Below are 9,480 nucleotides of genomic sequence, written 5' to 3'. Positions count from 1 at the left end.
AACCCCGCCGCGCAGCGAGCGAGCCACCGCCGAGCAGCCAGCAGCACCCACCGGCCCGGGGACCGGGAGCGTCTCACTCCGCGGGAAGAGCGCCCGGCGCCGAGGCCGGGGGAAGGAGCTGAGGTCCCACCAGCCAGGCTCGACCCCGTTACCCGCTAAGTTTGCAGCCAATCAGAGCCGACCTAAGAGAACAGCTGAGCCTTCGGTTCCCAAGTTTCATCACAACAAGGGCCAGTCCCCGCCCTCAGTCCCGCCTCCATTTAACCCGGCTCCCCCTGCTCTATTGCATCCGACACAAACTGCTTGTCTTCGCTTTCAAGGCCCTTCCTGTACTGTCCTCTCCCAACCGGACATCTCTCATTCACCGTCCCAAGGTGTTGACTCCCACCTCCAAAACTGTATCTATGCAAACTGAGGCACCTATCCTCCTTTCAGGTATTTTGTTCATCCCTTGACTGGTGACACATGTGAACCCCCCCCCGCCCTTCGGCCCGGGGCCCGCCCCCTGAATCACCCCCCTTTTGCCCAGAATCCCCGCCCTTCGGCCACGAACTGGGCCCCGCCGCCGTGCTGCCCTCCCCCCCCCGAGCCCCGCCCCGCATTCGGGCCCCAGCCCCGAGCCCCAGCCCTCCGGTCCTGAGCCCTCCCCCTGCCCATTCGGTCCCCATCCCCTCCCCCTCCGGGCTCCCGCCCGAGCCCCCCCGCCCCCGCATTCGGGCCCGCAGTCCCCCCTCGCCCCAGCCCGGCTGTGGCTGGAACCGGCCCGCAAATCCCGCCGCGCAGCGAGCGAGCCACCGCCGAGCAGCCAGCAGCACCCACCCACCCGCGGCCGGGGCAGGGACCCCTGGGACCCGGAGCGTCTCACCCGCGGGAACAGTGCCCGGCGCCGCAGCCGGGGGAAGGAGCTGAGGTCCCACCAGCCAGGCGGGCTCGCAGCCGGATCGCGCCGGGTGAGTTCGCAGCCACAGAGCGGCCGAAGAGCAACCGGCGTCCCTGTGACCACTGCACCAGCTTTGTTTCCACGTGGGTCTGAAGAGCGGAAACGTCAGTGCCTGGGTGTCACAACAGCGGCCGATCCCCGCCCTCAGCCCCGGCTCCATTTAACCACTGGACTCCCGGCCACTCCGCTCCCGACAAACCTTCCCCCTCTCTCCCGGGCTGGCCTGGTGCCCGAGCGGCGTCCCGCCGCACCAGGCAAAGCTCCGATCGGGGCTCAGTCCTCGCCCTTCCTGGCCTGCCCGCCCTGCCCGCCCTCCTCCTGAAACCTTGTCCTCCCTCTGCCCTCCCCTGCTCCCCCGACCCCTCTGATCGCTGCTTCCCCCTCCTTTCATCTCTGGGGCCCTTCCACAGGCTCTGTCCTTGGTCCCCTGGGGCTGACCAAATAGTATATAAACACATAGGGCGGGGAGGGTCCTCAATGGTTTGTTTCGGTGTAACAATGTGTTACAAGGAGGGGGGAGGTCTTGAAAAAAAAAAAAAAACACCAGTAAATGTGACATGGTTTATGGCCAGCCTCCCTCTTCTGTTCTCTTCTCCCTCTGCCCCTCCTCTCTGGGTTGTCTCCTCTGTAAACACAAATTCAACTCCCCTCTGGATGCTAACAACTCACCCATTTGCCTCTCTGCACCAGCCCCATCTCCTGCTGGCCAAATGAACACCTCAGCCTGTCTCTGGGACATCTCCTTGTGCCTACCTAGCTGTCAGCTCAAGCCCAACATGGCTAAAGCAGAGCTCTCTATCTCTCCCCTCCTGTCCAAGCCCTCTCTATTACCTCCTTTCTCCATCGCTGTGGACAATGCCAGCATCCTGCCTGTCACTCAGGCTCATAACCTGTCATCTTCCACTCACACCTCTCTCTAGGTCAGGGGTGGGCAAACTTTTTGGCCCAAGGGCCACATCAGGGTTGCAAAACAGCATGGGGGGCTGGGTAGGGAAGGCTGTGACTCCCCAAGTAGCCTGGCCCCCACCCCCTATCCGCCCCCTCCCACTTCCCACCCCCTGACTGACCCCCATCCCCAACCGCCCCCTCTGGGACCCCATCCCCTAACCAACCCCTGTCCCCTGAGTGCCCCGACCCCTATCCACACCCCTGCTCCCTGACAGCCCCCCCCCCAGGAATCCCACACCTATCCAACCCCCCCGTTCCCCATCCCCTGACCGCCCAACCCAGAAACTGCACCCCATCCAACTGCCCCCTGTCCCCTGACTGCCCCTTATCCAACCCCCCCCCACCCCCACCCGCTTACCACGCTGCTCAGAGCAGCAGGAGCTCGCAGCCCCACCGCCCGGTAGGAGCAGCGGGCCAGAGCGCTGGCGGCGCAGTGAGGTGAGGCTGCAGGGGCGGGGGGACAGCAGGGGAGGGACCGGGGGCTAGCCTCCCCTGCCGGGAGCTCAGGGCCTGGGCCGGACAGTCCCGCAGGCCGGATGTGGCCCGCGGGCCGTTCTTTGCCCACCTCTGCTCTAGGTCCTCACATCCACGGCTGTGCTTAAGTCTTGTGGAGTTTTCCTGCATAACATCTCTAAGATACAGCCTTTCCTCTCCATCCACACAGCTAAAATTCCCATCGAGGCTCTGATCACATCACATCTCAGTTACCGCCACATGCTTCTCTTCTCCCTCTTGCCCAGCTCAGATCCATTCAGAATATTGCTGCAAGCTGCAAAGATCATTCTCCTAGTCCACTGCTTTCACCATGTCACCCCTCTTTGCATCCCTCCACTGGCTCCCCCTTCTCTATTGCATCAAACAGAAGCTGCTTGTCTTCGCTTTCAAGGCCCTTCCCGTACTGTCCTCTCCCAGCCTGACATATCTCATTCACTCTACCAAGGGGTTGACTCCCACCTCCAATCGGTCCATGCTGCCAGCAACACCCACTTGTTAAATTTTCAGACAACCCCATTCGTGCTTTCTGCCACATGCCCTTCATGCTCGGGAGGAGAGCCCCTTAAACATTTGCAAACCTACCTCATTATCCATCTCCAATTCCCAAATCAAAGCTCTTCTTTGCCCTGAGGTCTACCAAAAATTCAACAGCCTGTCTCCTGGGGTGCTGAGACCACTGCCTATCATACCAACTAATACAGTCTCATTATTTCCTTCCACTCCCCTGTCTGTCTGTCTGTCTCCATCTGTCGCTTGTCTTATACTTAGATTGTCAACTCTTTGGGGCAGGGACTGTCTTTTGTACTATTTTGTACAGCACCTAGCACAATCGGGTCCTGATCCATGACTGGGGCTTCTATGTGCTACAGTAATACAAATAACACAGGCTAGAGAATGCCACTATTATGGCTTCAGTGCCCTCCCCCCACCACCACCAAAAAGCAGCAAAACAAAAACAAAAAAATCAACCTCCCAGCTCAAAAAGTATGTGTTTACATTCAGCTGGCGAACTCAATGTAAACTACTAGTAGAGGTGAGGGAGAGGTGTCTTTTACCTGGATGTAGCTAGTCCGGGAATGCTATATGCTCAGCCTGGAATTTACCTGGACAAGTGACACAGAGGTTAAAGCCACCGGTGCCTTGTCTCCACTAGGATTGTACATCAAGTTAGCTATCTTCGTGTAAACACACTTTTGCAGTGAAGACCATGCCTGGGAGACTCCGACCTCAAGCCCCTAACTTCTGGTTGAGCTAGACATTATTTGCAACCTTTAAGAGCCCACTGATTGAAAGAGGTTAAACACACACAACATTTCTCCATTTTATCCTTGTGCAACTGACAGCACTCTGCAGTGTCGTCAGTTTCACTGCTTCCCCCAGAGAAGCATTCACCAAATCTTTGGAAGCTGTGCACTGCTTCAGGACAATACAATCAGTCATATCTCTGTCCCCCCACACCCTCCACATGTGTATTCCTAAAGACCTAATCCTCTTTATTTATACCTCTTCTGTACCCCTCTAACGAGTGCTTCATACACAGCCCCAGGGGAAGGGGAGGGCAAATGAGTGCACCCCACACTCAGAGAGACACTGACCTGGGAGCGATTTCTAGACACGGTTGGAAATCTTTTCCAAGGGAAGGATTGTCTGTAGAAAAGGGACTATTTTTGGAATGCAAGGGTTTTTCGTGAAAGATTGTCAAGACTATAGGAATTTCCTGGTTTCACAATATTGTTCTGACACTTTTAAAATCAATCTTTTGTTCACTACATACTCTCTTCCATGCCTCCACCCCCTTTAACCCAAAACCTGAGTTTCTTCTAAGTGAAAAAATGCAACTAAAAATGTTTGCAAAAACGTTGATATACATTTAAACATTTGATGAGTCCCACCCCAGAGATGGCTGCATTTCGGCACTGGATGAGCGATCGCTGCGCTTTGTTACTATATGGCTGTCAACCAGCTGCTGCACCCAACCCCAGAGGCAGTTATATTTCAGTACTTGGCAAGCAATCCCTGGGCAACGTTGCTGCATGGCTATTGCCAGCTGCCCCAACCCAGAGGTGGCTGCATTTCATGCACTGGGGCTGTGATATACCATAGGGATTAGGCAAGCTGAGGACTCAGAAGTAGACCTAAAAAACCTGTATCTATGGAAACTGAGGCAGTAACACACCTATCCTCCTTTCAGGTATTTTGTTCATCCCTTTCCTGGTGACACATGTGAAACTGGATCATACCAGCTTCAGGGTAGAGACCATGCAGTTCTAACTAAGTGTCTCTACAGCACCTAGCACAGCTCTTCAGGGCAGAGACAGTCTCTTACTACACACAGATACAGCACCGAGCACAATGGGACTCTGTTCTGCTGGGGACCATAAATCACTGAACATTAAATCCCACCAAATGAGGGTAAATCCATCCTCATCATCGTATCCACTCATTATACTCCACACCTGAACATAGCCATTATATGAATAATATACCCCCATATCTCAATGTCTGTACTTTGACCCGTTAAGCTTTTACCCCCAATCGGGGACATTGCAGATTATGTATTCCTTACGCCATCTGTTCCTAAACCAAATTTCGCACCCCTTGAGAATCTGTACCTTATTCCCTGATCACCAGAAACTTCTATGCTTAAACTCTGTACCGTTTTCTTTTTACTTCAACATCATCTTAATAAAATTATTAAATCTGCAAATAATAGTACATCATTCATGTGTCCTGGGAGGCCCTTTAGCCCACCTTTGGGGGCTGTAAAAACAACAATAGGGCTGCTGCAATATCAGGGTCTCCCAAAGAACCTCTGATCTCCACCCAAGCCCGTGTCCCCCTTTGCAGAGCAGGGGGTTGGGAGTCAGTTTCACAAGCCACTGCTACGTAGGAAGATCACAGCTTACCTCGTGCAGGGACTTCATGGCTGCAGCACTCCTTGCAGGTCAGGTCCCTGCTCCATGTCCCCCTCTCTGTGCATTAGCAGAGGGGGGAGCCCAAACTCCTCTCTTCACACACATCATGTCTTCCCCCATTGCTAGTGCAAGGAAAAACCCGCGAAAAAAGCCAGCCGCAAGGGGACTGCAATATACACAGGGGCGTGGCCATATACTATATTAGCATACTGATCCTGGATTGGACAAGGCACCAAGAGCCGTAACTACATCCGCTGTTGAAATGAATGAAACTTTACCGGCATGGAGGGACATTTGTAATGACACTGATCAGATTAGCACAAAGCGCGCCAAATCCCTTAAAGGGGACAGAGCTCTTTAATTTACCCCTCCTACGTGTGCAGCAGGGAACAGACAGCATGGGCCATTGCAGTGTCTAACAACCTGCCACGGCAGTAAAGGACCCAGGGGGTCAAGCACGTGATTTAGAGCCATGATAGGAGCCTCCTGGCTCATGGCCACTTCTTGCTTGCTGGTTGCCAGAAGCCAAAGAGGACCAGAGCATGCAGATCATACACAGCAGTCAGGCAATGACCAAAACCTGCTGGATTATGCAGGGCCCATGGCTGGCTGGCTGCAGGGCTGGGACAAAGACCCAGGCTGGGCTTACAGCCGCGTTGCAGCCACTTGACCTAGGGGGCAGTGTGTGGGAAGCGGGGGAGCGAGAGAGGCTGCTGGGGCTTGCAGGCTGAGGCCCTGATTCCAGGCAGATGTGGGGCGCTGGTTTAGGTTACATGGTGCATGGAGGGGGGCTAGGCTGAAGGGTGCAATCTGACCCTCCAGCCCCCCATCAGTGTTTCACCTCTCAGAGGTCCATATTGATTCCAGGGGCCGTGACTGCGGAGTTCATTCCCAGCTCTGGGGTTTCTTTATCACAGTCGCTGGGGGCTGCTCCCACCATCCCTCCCTGATTCTTTCGGTTTTTCTTCTTCTCCCTCCTCTCTTCTCTCTCTTTCCTTCTCCAGTTCCTGCTTCTACCCCAGTTCTTTCTCTCCCCCGTCCCCTTCCTGTGTTTCTTCTGTTCCCCCTTTTCTCAATCCTCCCTCCTTCCTTTCCTCACCTCAATTTCAATCTCTCTCCTCCCGCCCCCCCCGCCCCAGTGTTCTCCCCAAACCCTTTCCTGAGTCTGCTCTGCATGCAGCCCATTCTCTGGGTGTGGGGATAGGAGGCTTTCAAGGGGAACCCTGCTCTCTGTGATGAGCAATGTGCTGTCCTTTGGTTTCCAGTGGACATTTTGTGCTACGGTTGTTACAGCCAGAAACCTTCCCTAATACTCTGTTTACATGGCTATCAACGCCACACCACCCTCCCCTCCTCCTCCTCCTGTGCCCCCTGGCCCTGAGCTGGGAGGGACCCCAGATCCCACCCAGAAATGGCGGTTACAGGGTTTGAGTTTTCTCACGCTGTTTTCAAAGATCAGTCTGACTCCACTTCATGAATTGTCCATTTCCTTCCCCCCGCCCACAGGAGGAACTGAATTGAAACAAGAAACAAACAAAAAAACAGGAGGACTTGTGGCACCTTAGAGACTAACCAATTTATTTGAGCATAAGCTTTCGTGAGCTACAGCTCACTTCATCGGAGTGTAACTCACGAAAGCTTATGCTCAAATAAATTGGTTAGTCTCTAAGGTGCCACAAGTCCTCCTTTTCTTTTTGCGAATACAGACTAACACGGCTGCTACTCTAAAAGAAACAAAAAGGATCAATCAGCTCCACACGCTGCCAACTCATTTGCGGAGGGGTTTGGAGGCAAGGGGACCCGCTCCCCAGCCTGGCATAAGGGGCCCCTGATCTCGAGCGGGGGATGGGACTGTCTCTCACTGTGTCTCTGTGCAGCGCTCAGTACAATGCAGCCCTGACCTCAAGAGCTGAGCTCTAGGTGCTACCATAACACTCACAGTCATTTATAAGTGACCCAACTGCGTCTCCTTCAAGGCCCGGAAAGGGTTAAATTTCACACACTGATTTTGAGTCTCTCTCTTGTTTAACCCGTCTCCTCCCGCGAGAAACAACCCCCCCCCTTTAAATAAACGGTGAATCACGTTCTAGCAGTGTCTGGAGTTAGTGTCTAACAGTCTGGGGCATGCAGTTCTTGTGGCACCGCACCACATGCCCACTGCCTGCCACTGAGTGAAAATCACAGCACTTTTCCAAGCCATTCACCTCCCTTTTAATACCCACAGGTTCATTCTGAAAGTTTTTTTTTTTTTTAAATTTGTTTAATGAAGCCATCACAGTCTCTTTAGCACATTAATAAGCCTGATATTTCCCAGCTGCTTAGGAGAGAATCTGATCAGACTTTCTGCCCCCTTATTTATTATTATGATGATTTTGTATTACATCAGCTCTTAGGAGCCCCATGCATGGACCAGGGTTGTGCAAGGTGCTGTACAAACCCAGAACACAAAGCCAGTCCCTGCCCCTTGTGTGAGAGTGGCACTGTTAGCCCCATGTGGGATTGATGGTAGGAATCATTCCCTTTGAGGTGGGTGAGACTGGAGGAGGAAGGTAGCTGGGTCCATAAGCGTGTGCCATGAACACAGCTGTGCAGGAAAGGAACAAACCGTGGATCAGGGTTTTAAAAATCAGTGTAGAATAAAGGATTAGATGAAAAGCAGATGATGCTATAAAAGGAAATGCTCTGCTACATAATGCATAATTAGCCTGCGGAACTCATTGCCCCAGGATGTTGTTGAGGCCAAGAACTTGGCAAGATTCCCAGAATAATTTTATTTGGATGAGGTGAGTATCCAGAGTTAGATACTAAAGGTTGTTTTGTAATCACTAAAAAATTTGGGAAGGGCTATAAACCCTCATGCTTCAGGGCACGATCCAACCTAACAAGGGTCAGGAAGGAACTTGCCTTGGGAGCACTTTTCAGAATTTGTTCATGCTCTGGGAGCAGCAAGACTGGTTCTCTCTTTAGGCAGCAGGAGTGTGGGAGGGTGGGGCCAAAAACTGGCTTTACCCAGCAAGATCCAACTTACACTCACTCCCAGGAGGGAGGAAATTCCTACCTGCTATGAGGCCACAGTTAAAGAAAACATGGATGCAGTTGCAAGAATATGAAATCAGGTCACGTAGAATATCAAGGTTGGAAGGGACCTCATCTAATCCAACCCCCTGCTCAAAGCAGGACCTATCCCCAATTTTTGCCCCAGGTCTGTAAATGGCCCCCTCAAGGATTGAACTCACAACTCTGGGTTTAGCAGGCCAATGTTCAAACCACTGACCTATCCCTCCCCCCCCTTGCCTTCTGCTGACTCACATGCACTCTACATGCCTGTCTATAGAAATCTGGGGTACATCATGTTTGCTGGAACCCCACCCCTTCCATTCCACCCCAGTTACAGATGTTTTGAGCTCCGGGTCCCGGTACAAGTGTCACACCTGTCCCCATCTCTCATCAGCCTCACGCACTCCACTCTCTAGGCTCCTCCTGGTCTCCTCTCTCCCAGGCCCAGATCAACAAGGTATTTGGGCTCCTGACCTCTACTGATATTATGGGACCCTGTTGCTCCCCCAGGGATGCAGAGCTGCCTGGCATCATTCACCTTCTCGCCTGGCCTGGCTCCTGGTGGAGTTAGTCCCTCCCTAGCAGAAGGGGCCGCGGCCCGTGCTGGCACTGAGCCCGTCGTCACAGTGGTGGAGCGGCCCACGAGGCTAGGGCCGCGACTGTGGGTGGTGCTCGGCGCTGCTAGGGAGCCGGGCCCAGCTTGTTGTAAATGCTTTAGTAGGACATGAGGATGTTTGAAAGGTTCTGTCAGGCAGGGAGTGCGCACTTTCCCCTAGAAAGTGACTGAAGTATTAATGGAAAAGCTGATTTTAAATTGATTAATGGAAAAGCTGATTGTAAATTGCTCTTAGTGAGTGGGGCTGATTTGATCCTGGGAGCGGCTCCTAGGGAGCTGGAGGCAACGTTACGGACCCCGCCGATCGCCTTGGGATCATTGACCCGACAGAGCCAGCTGCAAGAGCAGCCCAGCGGGCTTCAGCCGAAGCCGGGCTCTTGGCGGGACTCGCTTTTAGCCCGCTTCAAGGGCCCCCGATCCTGTGCGAGCCCGGCTCTGTTGGCCTAGGCTCGGGCTGCTTTGGCACTCCGGAGGCAGATGGAGCCATCAGCTTCTCCCCCTGCCGGGGC

The sequence above is a fragment of the Eretmochelys imbricata genome, chromosome 14 (assembly GCF_965152235.1).
Source record: "Eretmochelys imbricata isolate rEreImb1 chromosome 14, rEreImb1.hap1, whole genome shotgun sequence".
In the NCBI taxonomy this organism is placed as follows: domain Eukaryota; kingdom Metazoa; phylum Chordata; order Testudines; family Cheloniidae; genus Eretmochelys; species Eretmochelys imbricata.
Note: the sequence above shows the minus strand (reverse complement) of the source record.